The 20,772-nt window shown below is 41.1% G+C and overlaps 1 protein-coding gene across 6 annotated transcripts in view; it reads left to right on the top strand.

Annotated features, from left to right (window-relative positions):
- The first annotated feature begins 2,655 nt into the window (after positions 1 to 2,655).
- Positions 2,656 to 20,772, top strand: part of TTLL7 (tubulin tyrosine ligase like 7) — a 76,807-nt gene continuing 58,690 nt past the window's right edge. For 3 of the 6 annotated variants that reach the window (XR_005830192.1, XM_040610946.1, XM_040610951.1), the window contains exon 1: positions 2,656 to 2,785. The gene's annotated coding sequence lies outside the window, so the exon portion shown is untranslated. Of the gene's footprint in view, positions 2,786 to 10,409; positions 10,609 to 20,772 lie in introns of all 6 variants that reach the window. The other 3 variants (XM_040610947.1, XM_040610950.1, XM_040610948.1) reach the window with 3 other exon arrangements.

A 20,772-nucleotide genomic window follows, 5' to 3' on the forward strand; every position in this document is an offset into this window, starting at 1 on the left:
GGTAAGGAGCACCATTTACTTCCAGTGATTCAGAATGTAGATCACATTTTAAAAAAGTAAATCTGATCTGGTTCTGGGAAACAATAACAAAAAGCACATTCTGGAAGAGATTAATGCCTCCTGCCTCCCAGGAATGGAAATGAGAAAAAGCATTTATGCTGTCGGCTCTGATCTTTGCTGGAAGGCTGTGTCATAGGTTGTGATTTCCCAGCTGAGACTGGCATCCGTTTGCAGCAGCCCTCCTCTGGAAAGAGGAAGCATCAGCTGCACCTGGAAGGGAGGCTGTTTGAAAAAGCCTCCAGGAGCAGAGCAGGGCACAGACATACTGCCAAGCTCCAGGTTTGCCTGCGGAGTATAAAGCGACAGCTGGGTACAACCTCTCATCATGAACTCTCATTTGTGATTTGCCATTCTTCCTGCTATATAACATCAGTTGCTCAGCAGAGATGTGCACCTCAGACTTTGGGGTGTGGAGAGCTGGTTTAGGGTATGGAATGCGGACATACATACAGCTGAAACAAAGCAGGCAGGATCCGCTGTAGGCCTGAAGCGAGCTTTGACCTGGAGATAACACGCAATGCATGTAAACCTTGCAAATGGTTTCATCTGCAGTCAGTGGCACCGTTCCAAATGACTAACGGAAAGAAAATCAAACCTTTCCTTATGAGCATCCTGTAACATAGCTTTCTCACAGCTGTGAGAAAAATAAAGAATGCTTACATGGGGATGGGGACAAGCTTAGATCCCATTGCCTCTGTTTTAGCATGGGATTTCTAGCATTAAAATGTAGATCTGTTCCTATGAACTTACCTATACAAACTGGCATGTAAAGTTCTATGAGATTACATGTTTGTGGGCAGAAATTATACCTCTGCTGCTTCTTTTGACAAGCCTAACAAAGGTTTGAGTGGTAAATAAATGATAATTTATGCATATCAGTGAAAACCACAATGTAAACTGTAATCATACCCAATGAAAAATACCATGCCTGTAAAAAACCCTTCAACTTTAAAACCTACAAATCCATACCATGCGTAAGAAAATTCTGATATCTCTTTCAGACTCCCTAAAGGATTTTTCACATGGTTTTCTGTCCTTAACAAATCATTCTAGTATTTGCAAGAAGCTCACAATCTGTTCCTATTAAAATACCAGCTTACCTTCCAAGACGTTAAAAGTAGAAAAAAAACCATAATGCTAATCAAACAGTTACATTTTCAACCAAATTACATCATTTAACATTGTCAACACAAGATTTAACATTTCTGATCCAGTTCTTTCTGACCAAGGAAAAGAAAACTTCAAACTAAGCCTACTGAATATATTTATTTCTAACCGCCTTAGAGAAACAGTCATTGAAATTCTCACAGAGAGCCTATTTCAGCCAAGAGGTTGTGCAGAAAAGGTTAGACTGAAATCGGTTTTAAAGGTATGTAGTAGTGAGGAATGTGCAATGTAAGAATGTAATGGTACAATAAAGTTGATTAATTGATAAAACAGAAGAAAACCCCAGCATTAGCAACCACAGTAAGTCAATAAAAGATTAGAGCTAGCTCCATGGCAAACATAAATCAGCCCAAATCCAACACCGTGATTTCCCTTGCTCGCAAATCTGCCTCCTGACCTTGATAAACAGAGGGTACCACATTACCTACTGAGATAACGGATTAAATTTCAATCGGGCTTTTATTTATTAAAAAAAAACCCACAATTTTTTAAAAAAAGAAAGTCTTTTATTCTTTCGATATTTTCTTTTAAATCTTTGACATGTTTCTCCATTTTTTAAATCTTTAATACATTTATCTGATTAAGTCATGCGGCTTGTGCTAGTGTGCAAAGCGTCTCAGGAAAAGACCGAAACGGCTCTTTCAGAGCGGCGAACAGCAAGGAAAACACCGCCGTGAGGGCCGGGGAGGGGGAAAATGGTCTGAAAACGCGAATAAACCGCACGGGCCCAGGGGCTGCGGCGGGACCCGCCAGCGCCGCACTGTCCGCAAACCCCCGCCGGCGGCTCCTGCGGCCGCGCCCCCGCCCCCGCCGGGCCTCCCGCAACCCGCGGCCGCCCGCGCAGCCGGGGGGGTCCCCGCCGCCGCCGCCGCCGGCTCCGCGCACCTGGCGGCGACGCCCGGGCGGGGAATGCCCGCCCCGCTCACGGCCGCCCTCCCGCCGCAGGGCTCCCGAGGCGCTCCCCCTCAGCCGGAGCCAGGCCCCGCCGTCCCCTGGCCCCGCGGCGGCCGGGCGGCGCGGGCTGTGCGGGGCCGAGGGGAGAAGGCGGCGGCCCCGGCCCTGAGGGGAGCGCGCCCCGCGCCGCCCGGCCGCCCGCCCGGGTGGGGGATGCGCCGCCCGCGCCGTTGCCAGGTCCTGCCGCTCGCGTCCTCGCGCAGGCAGACAGCGCGGGCCGCTCCCACCGCGAGCGGGGCGGGGGGGAGACAGGCGGCTCGGGAGGGCTGGCCCCCGCCCCCGGTCAACCGGCTCCGCTCCGCGGACACCGCCCGCCTCCCCTCGGGCGCTCTCGTCGCACGTACCTGCGTGGGAGGGCCCAGCCGCCCCGCCCCGCCAGGCCGGCCGGCCGCCGGCGGTGCCCCCTCGCGGGGAATGGTATGTCCCAGCTCCCCGCCGTCGCCTCCCGCTCCTCCTCCCGCTAGTGCCCGGCTCGGATGCTGCCGCCCGGCAGAGCCCCGCCGCGCCGCCCGTGAGGCGCAGCACGCGCCGCCCGGCCTGGCCCCGCGGCACCTCCGCGCCGCCCGGGAGGACCGGAGCGCTCGAGGGCCTCCTGCCCCGACAGGTAACGGCCCGGGGACGGCGGGCCCATCGCCCCCTCCGCCCGCGCTTCGCCTTACCCGCGGCCCGCCGCCTCCCGCGCCCGCGGGGGACAGGCTGCCGTCGGCTGGGAGCGCCGCCCCCGGGGAGCGCCGGCGGGGGCCGCTGCCCGTCGTGATTCAGCACCGCCGCCCGCGAAGGAGTGCGGCGGGGAAGGGCAGCCCTGCACCAGCCCGGGGGCTGCGGGTGCCGGGCAGTGGGCAGGGGCGGGTTGGGCACCCGCGGGGGTGCGGGTCCCGCTCGGGCCGTGCTGGAGCGCGCTCTGCCGCCGGCCCGAGGCGATGCTCCGGGGGCGGGAGCGCAGGAGGGGCCGCCGGCCCCCGCCGCTTCTTGGGCGCGGGCTGCGGGAGGCGCTGCCCGCAGAATCGGGCCCGGCCCCGGGCAGCGGGGGCTGCGGCGCGGGTGCGGGCGGGACCGCGCGGGGATGGCGGCAGCGGCCCCTCGGGCAGGGTCCTGAGGGCGGCGGCGGCGGCCCCGCGCCTGTCGCGGTGCGGGGCGTGTGGAGCAGGAAGGCGGTTCAGGATTAAAGGTGTTAATTTTCTACACCACCCCACCCCCCACCCCCACCCCCAGCTCTGCATGCGAAGCCCATCATCCGTGCAGGTCGTACCTCGCGTACGGCCCGGTCTCTCTGGAGCCGGTTAGGGCTGAAATGGGATCGTCTGTCGGCAGTGGTACCCAGCGGAGGCTAAAATGTAGAACAAGTTAGATCTCTGGGGATGCGAGTCAAGTATTTTCCTGTGCTTTCTGCACTTAGTTGAAAGCCCGTAATCTCTGGGATCTTCTTGAATTTCTGCTATTGAAAACACATAATTGTAAGTGAAAGGGAAAAGCCAGGGATGCTGGAATTTGAACATACTGCTGAGCTCTGTGAAACTGATTTAAGGGCTTGATATTGATCGCCTTTGTACATTGCTTACGTATTTGCAGTTTGAGTACCAAAATTAGATTTTATTCCTTCTCAAAACCCAAAACCCCTAAACCAAACAAGCACACCCCCACACCCCACACCCTCCCCTCTGTTTCAGTATACTTTTCTGCCTAAATCCTTCATTAATTTTATTTACCAGGGTGTTAGTACCTGTCTAAATAATACCCAGAGAAATCCTGCTGGTTGTTTTCGCAATTGAAAGACTAGAAGCACTTTTTTCTGTGGGAGTTGGTTGTCCCCCAAATTCTACAAAGTATCTCAAAATGTACAGTAACTTGGCATCAGTAGAAGCTTTTGTCCCTGTTTAAGTACTAGGATGTATTTTTTAATCGGAATAGGGTATGTGTCAGCCCCACTTTGAAGAAAAAATGACAGAAGCAGTTGTTATGACAGGAGTTTTCCTATATGGTGAGTAAATATGACTGTAGTGACATATGGATGTATTATTTTGAAGCCAGATTCTCTGAAGACAAATGTAAAAATGTTTCAGAAAATTACATGAATTATTTCATCCAGAATGTGGCATTTCTTTTATAAGGAAAGAATGTGCTTTAACCTGTAGGTATCATAAGTATCGACAATATTGTGCAAGAAAGTCTAGAAGGATGGTTGTCAGGGTGTGGTATCTTTCTATATTTCTGATGGTTTGGATACATTCCACGTACTTCTAAAGGGATCTGCCCACCAGTTTGGGAGTGTTAGAAGAGGCCAGGAGATGAAGCCTGTCAGCAGTTACTAGGTAATTATTCCAGTAGTCTAGCAATCATTTTAGTAATCTGAGGCTCAGGTTTGCAATCAAATGAGGGTTTGTTCCCATGCCCTTCCAAAGCTGACAGTGTTAAATTGTCAGCATAGATTAAGCTGTGGACAAGTCTGAGGAACTGGGAGGCAAACTGGTCAACAAGCAGTTAGACATGAAACCATCTTGCATTCTTGTATATAGTCAGGATTTTTTCGAAGGTCTTTGTAATTCTGTATGTTGGTAATGAAAGCCATAGATGTTTTTTTAAAGGTGAAAGATGGCAGACTAATGTTGGCTGCTGAATGTGCCTGCTCTGAATTGTCAGCATTAAGAAAGACTGAAATACGATTTCTTGATCTCCATTTGCAGATATTTATTACAAGTTTTAGAAACCTCTGTAGGAAATGTGTGGTAAATGAGTAATTTCTTGAACTTCCACATTTTCTAATGTTCTGACTTTTTTTTTTCCTTCTTTTTTTTTGCTCCCTATGTGTTAATGTTTTATTAACAAGTATTTTTGCATTTAATAGATACTTGCAGATGTATCATACAAATTGAGAATGCAGTATTAATTTAAGGATGGAAAAACTTAGAAAACCAAGAAAATCGGAATGAAAACATCTGAAATGGAAAAACAGATAACATTTCCCAAGCTACCTTCCATCTACTTTTATAAAGCTCCTGTCTTGTTTTAACAAATGTGTATGCCAACATGTTGCAAGATGATTTTTTTATATGTGTCACTAATGTTTTTTAGTTGTGTGCTATAATTTTATTGGTGTAAAGACTGCTTATTGAAACCAATGATGCTTATTTCTCATATATCTATAAGTTTCTTCAAACTTTTGGAAAATTTTGAGTTTTACTACTGCCTTGAAGTGTTGTGACTTTTGGGCCAATCCTAAATCATGAAGACACTGAATTGTATCTTTAGGCTTTGTATTGGTCCCTGAAGAAAAAGGTGAATGTATGTCAGTCTTTTACTTTTTTGATGAGGTATTTCCATTATCCAGAGTCGACCCAGTGACTCTGTAATGATCTGAGGGGGCAGGGAATAATTGTATTTTCCTTAAAAGAGGGCTATAATCTATATGAAGATAACAGGAGTTCGTTTGTATGCATTTGGAAAGATGCATACAAACTGTCAAGTTACAAAAATTCATTGCAGTTACCACAGCATACATATTGGAGGATACTAGCTGGATTTTGCTTTTCCCTGGTAAACTTTAGAATATTTAGCCTCAGATTCACTTTTATTTTCTACACACCTGGGAATTTAATTGGGGCCATTTGACTTCTTGTGGTAGGATTCAAATGGCCCTTATTAAGCATGCGGAAGCTCTTTAGAGCTCCATTAATGCTTACCTAAACCCCTGCCAGAATGGTACTTTGCAGCTACTCCTTTTGCAGACATTACGAGCTTCCTTCCAAGTTTACTGGAACCAATGAACCTTCTTAACATTAATATTTAAAATACTAATGTATTTTAAATTTAGAATGGAGTTCATTGATGTCTACTACACTGATGGGTAAAAGAATCATCTGTAATTGAGGATGGATACAGGAGAAAAAAAACATTGTGACATACTGAATCAGTCAACCTTTAAATCTATTGGGTATTAGAGCAAATCTTCCAGTTTCACAGTAGCACCTCCCTTGGAGCCAGGAGCTCTTTCAGACCAGGAGGTTCCATAATGCCTTGATCTACAAGATACTCTTCTTCATGGTGGTGGATGAAGAAACCCACAGGTTCTGCAAGGGTTAGAGTCTTAGCTTTTTGCTTGTTCCCAATGTTCTTCCTTGCATTCTCTCTTAAATGTGCATACAGCTGTACAAACTAGTTTTTAAATACTACCACATTAATTTATACTCATTGGTTGACATTTTTGCTCTTGCCTTAATTTCCACATATCGGGAAACAAGCTCTAATGTAACAGACTATATTTTTGCTTTTGTGTTTTAAAGGACTAAATGAAGCGGGTGCAATCGTTCTTGCCCTCAATATCAGTTTTACTCACAATATAGGATCTGCAAAACGAAGAGCAACGTATACATTTGTAACACTTCTTTTCCCAATGTTAAAAATATAAGTTTGAATAGTTTAAAATTTTTAAAATTTAGGCGTTAATTTTAAAAATATCTTTGCTTCAAAGGCAGTATTTAAGAATATAATTACATGTTTTTTGATGAGCATTCATTTCTGGGGCCACAGAAACAGTACTGCTTTATGGAGAGCCCAAGTTAACAATAATGGAAGAATACAAAAGGAAACAACATTCTGATTTAGGACTCACTTTTCACTTTCCTTTCTGTGGAGTGAGTGCCATGCCAATTCCCACTTATGCTTGTATTTGCTTTTGGAAGGGTTCCATATTGAAGTCTAATATGCACCACTGCTCAAATGCACCTTAGATGACTACATTACTGTTAATTGATAGAAAACCTGTCTGCCTAAAAGGATGGAAGTGCTTTACGCTGCAGTTCAGGAACCCCTTCTGGCCAGCAGTAGTAACAGTACTAACAGTCGCATAAGATGACAGATAAAATTAACTTTTTCATATATAATAAATGCTACAGAAAGAATTGAGTGGGGTGTGGGCTTCAGTTAGACACAGTGATGTGTTGACAAGTTTATTTTCATCCTTGCTTAGTAGCAAAATGCTAAATATATTCTTCTTTGGTTACATTAAAGTATGTTTCCTTCCAACTTTGTCCTTGGGTTGACATGTGTTTGTTTTATTTTTAGCGTTTGAAAAGCAGCACAGTAATATCCCTATAGGGTGCAGTGGAAGCATTGGAGTATAGCATCAGAAAATGAAGTCAGATGCTTAATACTGAATTCATGTAGGTGAAGAAGCAAAGATCTAGATAGCACTAGATAGCATTTATGTTGGAAAAAAAAAAAGTGGACTGACAGAGCAGAGGATTGTGAGATTTGATGGGAAAATTGCTCTTATTTGCTTGCTCAGAATGGAATTTTTTTGAAAAATACAGAATAGAACTATGCGATGGAAGCCTGCATTTTATTTGCATTTGTGGGTGGTTGTTGTGTATTTTGTGTCCACTAAACATGAAATTTCTGTGAATTTGTTGTATCATTTTGTTCTTCCAATCTTATCTTGGTGGTCTTGGGAATGGGAGAAATGTGGTAGAGGACTTTATATGAATTATTGATGGAAGAGATCTGAAAGATGTGCAATTTATTCACCCAGGGAAAGAAACACTCTCTTTTATTACTTTTATTTTGTGTGGCTTTTTAGAGGGGTATAATATTAACCTAACTTTTTATCTTTATGTCAACCTGAAGTCTTTGAAAGACTAAATTACTAGTGAGCATTAACAATTAGGCATTACATTGAATAAAAGATTTTTTTGCTTAAAAGTGAACAAGAGTGATGTGAGAACATGGCTTTCGTACATTTTGTGCTGTTTTAACAATGGAAGCATTTGCTGAAAAGAATGTTTCTAAGGATGGTGAGGATATATTCAGTAAGAAAAATAAAGAGTTACTGCATGATGAGACAGGATTCAGTGCTGTTTCAGACTGTTGCAAGTCTTTAGTAGAGATGGGAATCCTGTAGGATATTGACCCAGAGCAGCATCCACAAGTGAAGAAATAGAAGAAGAGTGAACAATACAGAGTTAATTTGAAATTCTGGGCACCAGTTGAGAAATGATGTAGTTAATGACCCCAGGCAGTCACTTAAAAAAGCCTACATATTACTTTCCTCTGTTGCCTCTAGGTATGAGGAAAATATGAAAGGACATTGTGGCCTTTCTGCCAAAAGCAACATTCAGGAATCCAAACACATATAGGAAGCAAGTCTTTGATATTTTCTGAGAAAATGAAATAAAATGTTATGAGAAATGAAAATAAAAAAGAAGATATTTTAATGAGTGGGTATTCAGGAATGTCTGATGCCGATAGTCAGCACACCATTTAGTTTCATAGATAAAGAAGAAATACCTCTCAGTCAGTCATGGGACATGCATGCATGTTCCAGCTGTTTGAGGATGGTAGATTAATGGTCCAGTTGAGGCTGTCTCTGCAACAACTGGATGTAAGAAAATTGGAACCAAGACAGTATGAGGAGCTTGTGGGGAAATCGTGGGAAGAGATGTCAGGAGAGATGTCCTGATTCCACTCCCTTTCTGTGCTTTCACAGGACATTGTGTCTCAGTTGGTTGCGCTGAGTTTCCTCCTACAATTTCCCACTTTTTCAAAGTTCTTGAATTCACCTCTTCTTTGATTTTGGAAGATGTACCTTTCTAATCACGGCCCAAGTAGAGGCCTTAATCCTTGATGGGTTGCATTTTTTTGTTTGTTTGGTCATTTGTTTTTTTGTCTTAAGTAGAGTGAAATTTTCATGCTGAACAACTTGGATGGGATTTGTCTCACTAAGTTTATATATCTACAATCCAGATACCTGTAGCAGCTGCTCACACTATTTGTAGGCTGTCTGTGAAGGCAGCCCAAGGAAACCAGCTAAAAATCTACATTGTAGGGCTCTACATTTATACAGATGAATCCACTGTTTTGTCTTTATATTTGAGGAACAAATGTGCTTGCTATGTCATCTTTGGGATTTCATTGCAGTGTTTTTCCCTGCTGATTTGTGTGAAAGGCGGAACCATACTTCTTATGAACTGGGAAAAATGGCAACAAACTGTTGCAGAGCTATTGAATTTTCAGGGCCTTATTTCATTGTACTTATGGTGCAAATATGCACTTTTTTTTTAATTTTCTATTTCACTTGAATGAGCAAACAAGGGAGACATTCTCTGTAGTTCAGAGAGAACATCGACTCTTACAATTTGTAGACTAAAGGGGGAAGAAGTAAGAGGAAATGTCTTTTATATGTATTGTAGCCTTTGCATGTTTGGCTCCCACCTTCATTCTACCTGTATATGATTCCTGAAGGATGGCACCACAGCTCATAGGAACTAAAAACACTTTATGTGACTATACCAGTCACACTAGAATCTGGCTGTCTGCAATACCTTTGTCTTTGTAGGGCAGGTGTGACAGTAGTGGTGCAGCTGGTCTTGCCTGGCACATGCAATAGGCCTGACTGCTGTATAACTGACACAAGACAATGGAGTGTGGTTGATTTCTCCAGAGTTTTCTTCAGTTTTGTTTTGTTTTGTTTGTTTGTTTTTCCCCTGTGAGGAAAAATAATCCATTTGAACAAAAGAATATTTGAAACCTTTTATTGTCAGGTGGCCTCTGTGGTCCACAGTCCACCCTTATTAAAAGGTACTGAGCTGTCAGATCAGACCAATCTTTTCTTAATGAAAAAGAAAAATAATATGACAAAGATCTTGTGAAATGATGTCAGAAAACAATTTCTCATTGATATAAATTGACATTGTAAAACAAAAGAACCAAATTTAAGAAATGAGAATGGTTTCAGAATACTACAGAAAGAGTTATCCCAGGAAAAGAAGTAATATTTCTCTTTTCATCCCTTCACTTAAGATTTCATTTGGTTTAAAAATTGCTCTATCAGTCCTGGCCTCACTGAAACCAAATAGGTTTGATTTCAAAACCCAAATCTCATTGGTCCAAGGCTGGAAGAGAATCGTAACCATTTTTCATACAGTAAATTATGAACTATTCGTCTTCTTTAGCTTAACTTCTCTGCTACTATTTTATGTTATTCTGGTCCTGACCTCTTACTTCTACATTTAGAGAAATCATTGTTCTGGGTACAGTACCTCATGTCTCTGGTATAATTCCTTCTTAGTCACTGAGTCATTTTCTGTTTTTAGATTTGACTCTTCTTTAGCTTATTGTTATGACTAAATCCTACTGACTTTCTTCCCACGGTTCTTGTCACACTCTAAGTAAAGTGGGAAATAATGCATTCTTTTCTTATAATGTGTCTTGCCTTTCTCTTTTCACTTAAAACACAGGGAGAAGGTACCTAGAAGGGGTTAAGAAAGATCTAAAAAGGGCTGGGGATAGGCTAAATGAGAAGGAGCTGCTGCTGCAGCATGTATGTCCCTGGTATACCAACACTGCCTGAAACTGTATCAGCTGTCAATTATTGAAAGAAAAATCTGTTTCCAGGGGGCTGACTCTTCAGATAGTTTCAGCAATGCAACACTAGCGGTAAGTGATATCATTTTGCCACTTGTACTGCAGAATTATTTTAAATCTGTTTCCATATCAGTGGGAGGTCCTGGTACGGCCGTTTATTCTGCAGTATGTAATCTTGTCAGTTAATTTCCTGATCAATAACAATTTTGCACTCTTATCAGTAATTTGTATGCAGAATAACTGGTTATATCTTCCTGCCATATGCTGCTGCTAAGGTGGGTTTTTTTGGGCTGTGTTCTGCTCCCCCTGCCCTCGCCTTGCTCTGTATTGCAGCCTAGGTTAGTTGAAATACATTGCCTTTAGTTTGAATGCTTATGCATTTTGTCCATAGCATGTATTTTGGAATGAGTCCTTTTTCCAGGATTCTTGCTCCTTTTCTCCATTTTTTTGCTCTTTCTCATCCATCCTTGAGCTTGCACTTTGTTGTTCCTTACAATAGATAACTAGATTCAGGAGCATTTTTTGAATACAGTAATTCTTGATCCATAGCTAGACAAAATATGCTTCTGGAGAAGAGCATGAAGCTTTTCCTGTGGTGATGTATCTATATATCAGCTGCACAGTATTCCCTATTTCTGAACCTGTGAATCCTACAAGAGCTATGAAATATGAAGCGCTGTTTCTGGACGGCCAAGCAGTTCTGAAAGTGATCATTGAAGCTTGTAATCTTTGTCAAGAAAGGGAGAAATTCAGAGGCAACTCAGTTATTTTTAGTTGTAATCTACTGTGATGAAGGTTTGATTTAAATGGACTGTAGTTTGGACCTGGATGATACATGGGTTAGTCTTGTTACCAAATGAGTTTGTGTCTTAATTATATGCCTGAATAGTGTTACTGGCAGGGCTGTTCTGGAACTGAAACATTGTGATACAAGGTCCACAAAAGTCAATAGAAATGTCTATATTTACTGCACTAGGCTACACAGAAGGTCCTGTTACAGAGGGCTTGATCTCATTTATGGTACAGACTTGAGAAAAATTTTGTACTTTGTGTACGTTTCTTCTGAATGATGCAACTAGGAAATTTCCTGGAGAGAATCTCTTTCTTTGAGCCATCAAAGCAGCATAGAAAGTTGGGAAGAAGTTTCATATTTGTGTAATAATGTGCAGAGTCCTGGATCAATAACCAACTATGAATCCCAGTTTTTTCTCCATTTCTTTCTGTTTGGATTATTAATGGTCTTCTCCTTCATTCTCATCCGTACTAACATTTTGCGTTAAACATTTACTGAAAGAGTTGTTCTTCTGGTTAATAGGTATGTTGTAACTTTTCCATACCTTTTGTATTTATAAATGCTATTGGCTTGGTTTGGTGCATGTCTTTTTTCTATATCTGTGGTTATCAGGTAAATATGATACTCCCTGGCTACAAAAAATTCTTCTATAATATGAAGGGTGTGATGTGTCTGAGAGAGTCAGAAGCACAAAACAATGAACATTGTAATTTTCAGCCTAAGATAATATGATTATTAAAAGAAAGAGCATAGAGATCAGTTTTCAGTCCTGTTTTATTTTGGGTGGTGGTGGTGTGTATTGCTATTATATATAAGAAATAAATGTATTTTTTTCTTTTGAATATTTGAAAACCGGTTAACTTTGCAGCCAGCATGTATTTGACTGTATAAGTTTATGCCTTTCTGCTTCATTAAGAATGCACCTTTAAAAAAATAGGAGATTAAGGCAAGGAAAAGTCAAATCAAGCCCTACTAAATGAATTGAATATTCTACTGCTCTAGCCTCTGGCTGAGGACTTTTTATTTAGTACATTTCTCAATCACAGCTCTTAATCAACACACAATGACTTTGTGTTTTTTGTTTGTTTGATTGGTTGGTTTTTTTTTTTTTCCTTGGTTTTTAAAAACACACACTCCAGAGCCAATTGCTTTGGAGTGTTGCTTTTTGGGAGTTGACCAAGATGGATGAGGACAGGACTAAATGTGATATTGTTCCAAACTTGGAACTATGCTGCTGCTGTGATTAAAGTCATGAAGGTGAATATGCGTGCTTAGGGCAGTTATCACCTCAGATTTTGGAGTTATTTTCAACTACGTTAAAAGCTGAGATGCTATTGTCAGTATAGTCTCTGTAGCTCAGAGACAATGTATGATTACTCAATAAATAAACCGTTCAATACTACAGGGTTGCATCATTAATGCTGTACTTATTCAGAAGGTACATTCTGATCCTATGAGTTCAAGCATATCCTGGAAAATTACTTTCTGGTAGGCTATTCTCATGTTTTCTTCTTTTAAGCACGAATTAAAGCTAGTGTATATGAAGTCTGATGCACTTTATTTTTCCTTCTTAGTTTTGGTATTCAAAGAATTCATTTTAGGGTCAATATTTCAAGCATGTTATTTTTCTAGGCTTTCTGACTACATGCTGTATTTCTTTACAGGTGAGCAGCATATACGCAAAATATTCCTGTAGTAGGATAGTGGAATCTCATTTCATTACTGATGAGGATAATGTATCTATTTAGATCCCCTACAATAGATAAAAATAGCGTGACACAGAGGGTTTGGAGCCAATTGAGCTTTTTAAAGGAATATTTATAAATTGGGTCAGTTTCAGCTGGAGAAGCCTGGACTCACATCCTTTTGAAACTGTTGATTTTCTTCTGTTTTCCTTTGCAAAAATATTTTCAAATCAGTGGTACCCCATTGAGCCCCAAGTACTAAGCTGTGGGGAGGAAAGCATATGTTTGCTGATGTGTTTTGTAGCTGCTGGAGTTTCTGGCTGGTTTTGTCAGCTGTTTGTAAGGTATTACTAGCACTGAGTGTTGGTTGCAGTAGTCTTAGTGATACTGTAGGCCAGCTATGAATATTTCTGATGTCATTTATTCTTTACCGAGAAGTATATGGCATAGTCATTATAATATTAGATATTAAATTTGATATTAAAATATTAGATAGAGGTCTACCAACCTTCATACAAGCCCACAAGTATTTCCAGGGGGAGCTGAGCAAATCGATCTATAGTTGGAAGTGTCAGCATAATACGAAAAACAATTCAGTGATCATGGAAAAGCACCTTTCTTGGACTTTCACAGTCAAGCAGACTTTGAGTAGATGTTTCTTGTGAGTGCACTTGGTAGCTTATTCAAGGCCTGATTTTTATTTGAAGTGTGCACATCAGGTGCTGAAACTGCAGGCTAACGACTGGCTGTTTATATTTCAGGCTGCTGTGGGCGTGTTGCTAAACTAGAAAACATTGTTATGTGGCCGCACGTGAATTAGGATGATGTAATCCTCAATTGGCGTCATCGTCGGCCATATGTGATGACTGTGGCCTGTGTCTAGAGATGCTGAAATAGATCTATGAATTGTAGGCCTGTAAAATATGAGATGAAGTGGGGCAGAATTCATGTGGGGCTAAGGGGGGTGGCTCTTGCAATACACAGAGGTATGTAGAAATTATTTTAATCATATTTGTGTTCTTGTAACCCTGAACTTGAGGCTGTTTTCATGCCAAGCCAATGCCACCAACTTGAAGCAAGGGAGGGAGAATTTGATGTGTGAGGGGGAACCTTTTAAAGATATTCCTTTTGCATGGTTTTGCTTTTCTTCCTCAAGATCTTTAGTAAATCTCACCTCAAGGGCTAATTATAATACAATGAATCATTGCAGATATATCAGCTTCATTAAAGGATTAGTGCTTTTTTTGTTATACTAAGACAACTATGATGATACATGTGAAATGTTAGATTGTCCTATCTTGTAGATCTCTAAGATCTGTAGTTTTCACTAGAGAAGTAAATCTTTTGAGGAGTGAATGACAGAGAAAGAAAGGCATGGTTTAATTCCTGCAGCGATTAGTGTGTGGTGTACACAGTTTAAAACACCCTTTGATACATGTTGGTGGATGTTGACATGCTGTAATGAAGAGCATGGATGGTGCACTGCGGAGTCAAAAGCAGAACAGAGATGTTCCCATAGGTGATACAACTCAATTCCTCTCCTAACTCTCTCATTTACCCTTTCCCCTACCAAACCCACACTCTTAATGTCACACTTAAGTGTTGCTGTTACATTTAATCATTATTGCGCATTATTATCTCTGTTTCTTTCATTAGCAGCCATGGCTGTCTCACCCCAAAGAGCATTGGCCCTTTGTGTGCGGCAGTCTGGCAGTCAGCATGGCTTCCTGCAGTTATGGTCCCCAACACAAATCAAACAATTGTCCTTCAGCTGTTTGTTTTGAAGGAATGATTCATTTGAGGTGACAGGGGTCCAGCCCTCCTATGGGTGGTAGGTATCATGCTGCTCAGCTGTTTCTTGCAGAGCTGATGTAGCCAATGCACTCTAATATAGTGTATGTTTCTAGGCTGCTAATGCCTAGATGACTCCAACGCTATTTTAAATGAAGGTGGAATGATTGTTGGGGTTGCTGAGGTGGGTACTTAAAATAAATAGAGACGCATGTCCATTCAGCAGTGTTCAGTGGAACTTCCTGTGAACAGAGGCTAGGAATACTTTCTGTTCTGGAGTTGGTGAAATGCTGTCCTGCTGACAGATTTATGGTGTTATCAACACTTACTGAAGTGCTGAACAGTAGTATGAAACCTATGCATTGTCTGGGCTTTTTGCTGGCAGAGAGTAAAACATAAAAGCTGGTATTTTTTTTAGCAGCAAATGCCGCAGATATATATTTCTGAAATAAAGATTCTACTGTATAAAATCTTGGTTACACTTTGGGTTGTTTGGGCTATTTTGTCAATATTTTCCTTGCCATTGTGAATGCCAAATGATGTTTATTAAATTTACTTGCATTTCATTTATGAGTTATTGATTTGTAAGTCATACAAGTTCTTTTCACTTACCTTTTCAATTAATGTATTTCCTATGTTTTACTGAACAAGAAAAAGGTTCAAGCATTGTCCTTTTTATTGGAGCCTTCTAATTTTGTCTTGCTTTCTTTCACGGCCCTCTTTCAAGATTCAGAATATAACTATGAAACTTTATAGTACTCAATTTGCTAACAGTCTGAAATATGTTATTGCATTAGAAAGGGCTTTCGAAGGGTGAGAATGAGCTGACAGTCACATTGTCTGCTCTGCTATGAAAGACACTTTGGAGGTCATTTTTTAAAGAGAAAATTGATCTTCAGCTTTGAAAGCTTTGACATTGATTTAAATTCGGCCAAGGATTTGAAGTTTCCTTTTGGAAAATGGATGAACACAAAAAGAAGCAATATTGCTTCAAGACAACACTGAAAAGAAAAAAAATTGCTTCTGTGCCTAATTCTGATCTATGTATATTGTGAATAAGAAATTATTAATTCCTGTGGAACTCTTGTCTTGTGACACTTCCACCATCTTAACAGCTTCTAATACCTTTTCTATTTTATGAACTGGGGATGTATACTTACCATTTCATAGACCTTTTGTGATAATAAACGATGAAAAAACTCAACCCAAAGCTTTAAAGTGTAAATTTGGGAAAAACCAAAAGAAAATCTCCTACAAACAGAGATTGCAAAGCTCCTGAGGCTCTGTGCCGACATGGGTGGCTGAGCTGCAGAGCTGGCACTGAAGGATCTGTTGTTTTCTGACCAGACTCCAACCATTCAAGGTAACACAACTTTTACGCACTCCAGCAAAAGATACAGGTTCACAACTGTGATGCAGACTCTATTTCGCATTGTGTTTTGAAGTTGTCCTGGAAGGGTCAAGATGGTTTATGCTTTCAGTATTACTAAGTAGACGCTGTAAAATTGTGTTTATTATATAAGCGGCATTGCAGAAGGTTAAGACTGATTGGGGTCTCGAATGGGAAAGGGCAGTTGTAAGGTTAAACTCACACTAAAGTGGCTGTAACTTACCGATGCAGAGGAAGAGTGCTGTTACCGTAGCTTGGTTTGGTTGTTTTGGCAGTTTGTTGGTTCGGAGAAATTTTAGAAGTTTTGGAAATGCTGGCCATTTAGATTATCTACTTCAGAGAACTGTTTTGCAGAACTGCATGATTCAAAAAGTTTTAAGTTGTGTAAATCATGCTGTTTGTATTCTTGTGTAGCTTGTTGCTATCCATTTGGGAAATCAAGCACCTGAGAACTCTCAACATTCATTCTGCCTGAAAGAACTGCTGAATAGACATCTCCTCTCGTTTGGTCGTGAAAGTGAAGGGTGTTGAAATTGATAGATTTCATTTGACTTCAGAATATTTTGAACGAAGCCCTAATGTGTATGCATCTTTAAGCCAGCTGACAGATAGCCTTTTGAAAACAAGCTTATCACTTTGACACATTGAGCCTCAAAATGAGGATTACTTTTTGCATTTAGAATTTCTCTGTGAGAGTAAAGACTTAAAAACACCAAATTGTTCTTTTAGCATGATACAGTAAAACTGCTCAGCTACGCTTGCTTGTAGCAGGAACACTTCAACATACATTTTGTGAAGATGCATATTAAAAAAATCATGAAAGGATACGGGGCTTTTAGTTTTACAGTTTAATTACTGCAACTTGTTATTACCTTGCTATTTGAGGGTGGTACTGAAAAAGGCATTTTTCTCTATTATAATTTCTGTTAATGTCTTAATCTCATTTTGAATCTGCATTTTATAACTTAATTCCAGATCACCAGTAGATTATAATTCTGTATTAACTGTAATAAAGAGCAGACTCCTCACTATAGTGCATCCAGACTTTCATGCTCAAGATGTAAGGAAGGAAAAAAAGTATTTTAAAGATTAGATCGACAGAACCAGAACTCAGATGTTTGCTAGGCCAATGCTTTGAAGGCTATTTTACCTTCTTTTTCATGTTTCTGTGAAATTTTTGTAATTTTAATTTTCCAGCTAATTGGGGAGTGAGGATTGCAGTGCTGTGGTGTTGTCCTTCCCTCCCTATGGTCATCTGCCAAGTTCTGTAACTGTATCTTCAGTGTGTCTCCATTTCAGAGTGAAAGCTCCTTATGTCAGGAGCTTTGTGGATTTCTTCCCAGCTACTGTGCGTTTCCAGATCATTTTGACAGCACTAAGTAAATTGCACTAATGGGGTCAGAGGAAAGCAGTTTGCTAGTTTTGAAATCTATTTTAAAATATTCTACTGTTGGTGATTACTTACCTATACACAAAGAATGCAGGAAAGTAGAATAAACCTGACACATTTGTTTTTGTAGCATTTCACCTAGGTTAATAGGAAGATGCTTAAGAAATGTTATTTGTCTTTGAGAGGTTGCATGTGCCATGGCTTCAGATCTGCAGTCATGTTTTCAGTTCATGGGTGTAAATTTAAGTGCATGCATAGCCCTTGGAGCTTTTCAAACTGGTCACCAGTAGTGTCACAATAGCTAGAAGGAAGGAAGAGGTTCACATTAAAAACAGTGCATGGGTGATAAAGTATTGTCTCTGCTTTGGAACGTGGAGTATTTTGATAGTAGATGATTCTACCATTCTTAATGCTTAAATCTATTAGATGAAATCTATTTTAAATGTGCATATGCAACCTAGTCTCTTTTTGTTAGGGTACTGGTACTTGACTTGAGAATCTAGTTGCATGACTTGATTTTAAGTTTGAATTTGACTCCCCCTTCTCTATTTTGATCTGATTAATTCAACCTTTTTCTGGGATGCTTACTCTGGGGGAAAAAAAAAAAAAGATTCTGATGGCAATTCCTTTTTAGAGGTTAAAAATAACCTTTTCAGCTCCATGCTGCACCAGGATGTAAAGTGAAGCATCATGAAAGGCAGAGGTCACTTGTGAGCAGTATAGAGCAAAAAACTTAGGAAATGAGAATAATTTGTTCAAAAAAATTTCTCTATAATCTAGGCCAGAAGAATATTTTTCAGGCAATAAACAAACCTCTTATGATACACTTGATTTGTGTAACAAAAAAAATTGCTCTTAATGTTTTATTTTCCACAACATATTATAACTTTTTATCAAGGAAACATGGATCATTTTGTTAACTATGAAACCACTTCTTCCCACTTTCCCCTGCTCTTCACGCAGACACCCTTGTACCTTTTTCAGACTGTTCCCTTAGATGGACTCAAGCATCTGCTTTGGCCCTGACTGTGTGTAAGACTTCACTCTCCAGCAAGAGTACTCTACCTCTGCTGTCCCTGGAGGAAAAAAGCTCCTTCCCTCTCCTCCCCCCTTTATTTTTTTCATTTGTCTCTTTCTAGGACAGGATTGTGCGCAGTGTGTCTCTCTGGCTGGCTTTCTCACACCTTTGCCAGGCAACAGTAAAGAAAACATCTAATCTTTTTCCCCACTTAGAACAATTTTATTCAAAGTGCTTGTTTGTATAAGAATGTGCAAACCTGATGAAGATGCATTTATTTCTTCTTCACAATTCTTTCTCCATTTATAGGTTAGCCGCTTTTGTTCAGCCACCCTTGAATCAGTGTGGGTGAGCAACAAACTTCGCCAATTTGTGTGTATTATGATTTCAGGAGAGAAATGATATATACAGCAGGAACTGAGATCCTTTTCTGTCTGAGTGTGAAATCAGAGATTCCTGCTAGCTGACTTGCTAAGGTTAAGCAAGCTCCATCAGTCCCAGTTTGAAAATAGAATACTTTCTTCCATGTTATTAAAAGCAATCTCATAGAAACAGGTTTTTAAGGTGGGTTACTAGAGAGATACCCTCTACACTGTTGTAGCCGAATGCAGGTTATAGGTTAGGTAATGCTTATTTTATAAGTAAAAACTTGTCACAGTTATAAGAACTGACTTGGAATTTGATGTAATTGTAATCCAGCAATGCTGCTGCCATTACTCTCGCATGATCCACTGGGTCCTGCAGTCCGCTTTGCCCTGTAACTGGCAATTCTGTCGTGGCAGCAGAGGCTGCCCATGCAGCGGTCTGCGCTGCGAGTCTGTTCCTTTCAGCATGCCTGAGACAGCTGTGCTCTGGCCTGCACGTAGGGCTGGACAATAATAACAAATCAAGAGATGTGAGCTAGGAAAAGGTGCCTGGGGAGGACCTGGGTCAGAGAATGAAGTAACTCTGGGTGACTTCTGTGTAGAAGTCAAAAAGAGGAAAGATGTGTGTGTGAGCTCATGGCTGCCACTGCACTGCAGCATTGCAGCTCAGTGCTCTGTCAGCGTGCGCCCCTCTCCTTCCAGCTCCCTCCCCTCAGCAACAGCCCTTCACTGATTGCTCTCAGAGGTGTAGTTCTGTCTCTTCCAAGTGACCCATTCCCCCAGTTAGAGAACTGCTTATCTAAAGTGTAGTCTGAGGGACGGCTGCAGTTTACTTGGGAGGACTGCAGCTTCGTCAGTAGCCTGGTCTTAGATTTTCTTGCTGCAGAATTGGAACTTCTCATGGTACTGCACGAGGGATCTACAAAGCACGGAGGTCTAAGCAGGAGCAAGTCCACTGCTCCCATGGCTTAGTTTGCAATGAACAGCTAGTGCTCTGGGTAACGTATTCCCCCAGATGAGGTGCTGTACCTCTCATCTGTCGCTTGTGGGGCACGGTAGGGAGGAAAGCTGAGACTGTCCGATTTCATTGGACCTGTATTTGTTCTTTGCAAAGGAGATGGTTCCGGTAGGAACAAAGGAAAGGACTAAACCTTATGCAAAATATTTTGGAAATCTACTAATTTAGAACTGCTGGTGTTTTGGTATTCAGTTAAGTTATTGTTTGGAGATGGGTGACTTGAGAGAAGTGAAACAATGATAAAACAATTTTGAATTATAATATACAAGCTTAAGGCCGAATACAGTTGAATTTATTGGTATAAGACAGTGCTTCTGAAAAGTCAAAATCCCAGAGTAAGTTTGACTACAGATGAATACAGTAATGATCCCTTTTGTCTTTGAAGAATTTAGTTTAAATCAGGATTTGACAAATAGAATACATTTGCCTTTGTTACAAGATTTGGCATCGAGGAGTGCATGCTTCAGCTGTGATGATAAAAATTATTTCATTCGTAATCTTCTGAAGAGTTACTTCAATGATCAATTTGCAGAGGTTTTTGTGAGGGTCCAATTACTTAATTTTCCGTGTGGCCAAACTACTAATTGCCCATAGAATATCTTAAAGGTGACCATACATCTACCATCAACTCAGGTATGTGTGTTAAAAAATTGGTTCAAAGTCATGGACCTTGACTGTTGGTGCTTTCTATTTAAACCCTAAAGAGTGTTCTTCTCAGAGTAGAATGGTTTCTATATGAAGAAAACCAGCAACTCAACAGTGCAGCAAGGTTTGGAGCTTTATGGT

This window comes from Falco naumanni, chromosome 11, assembly GCF_017639655.2.
Source record: "Falco naumanni isolate bFalNau1 chromosome 11, bFalNau1.pat, whole genome shotgun sequence".
In the NCBI taxonomy this organism is placed as follows: domain Eukaryota; kingdom Metazoa; phylum Chordata; class Aves; order Falconiformes; family Falconidae; genus Falco; species Falco naumanni.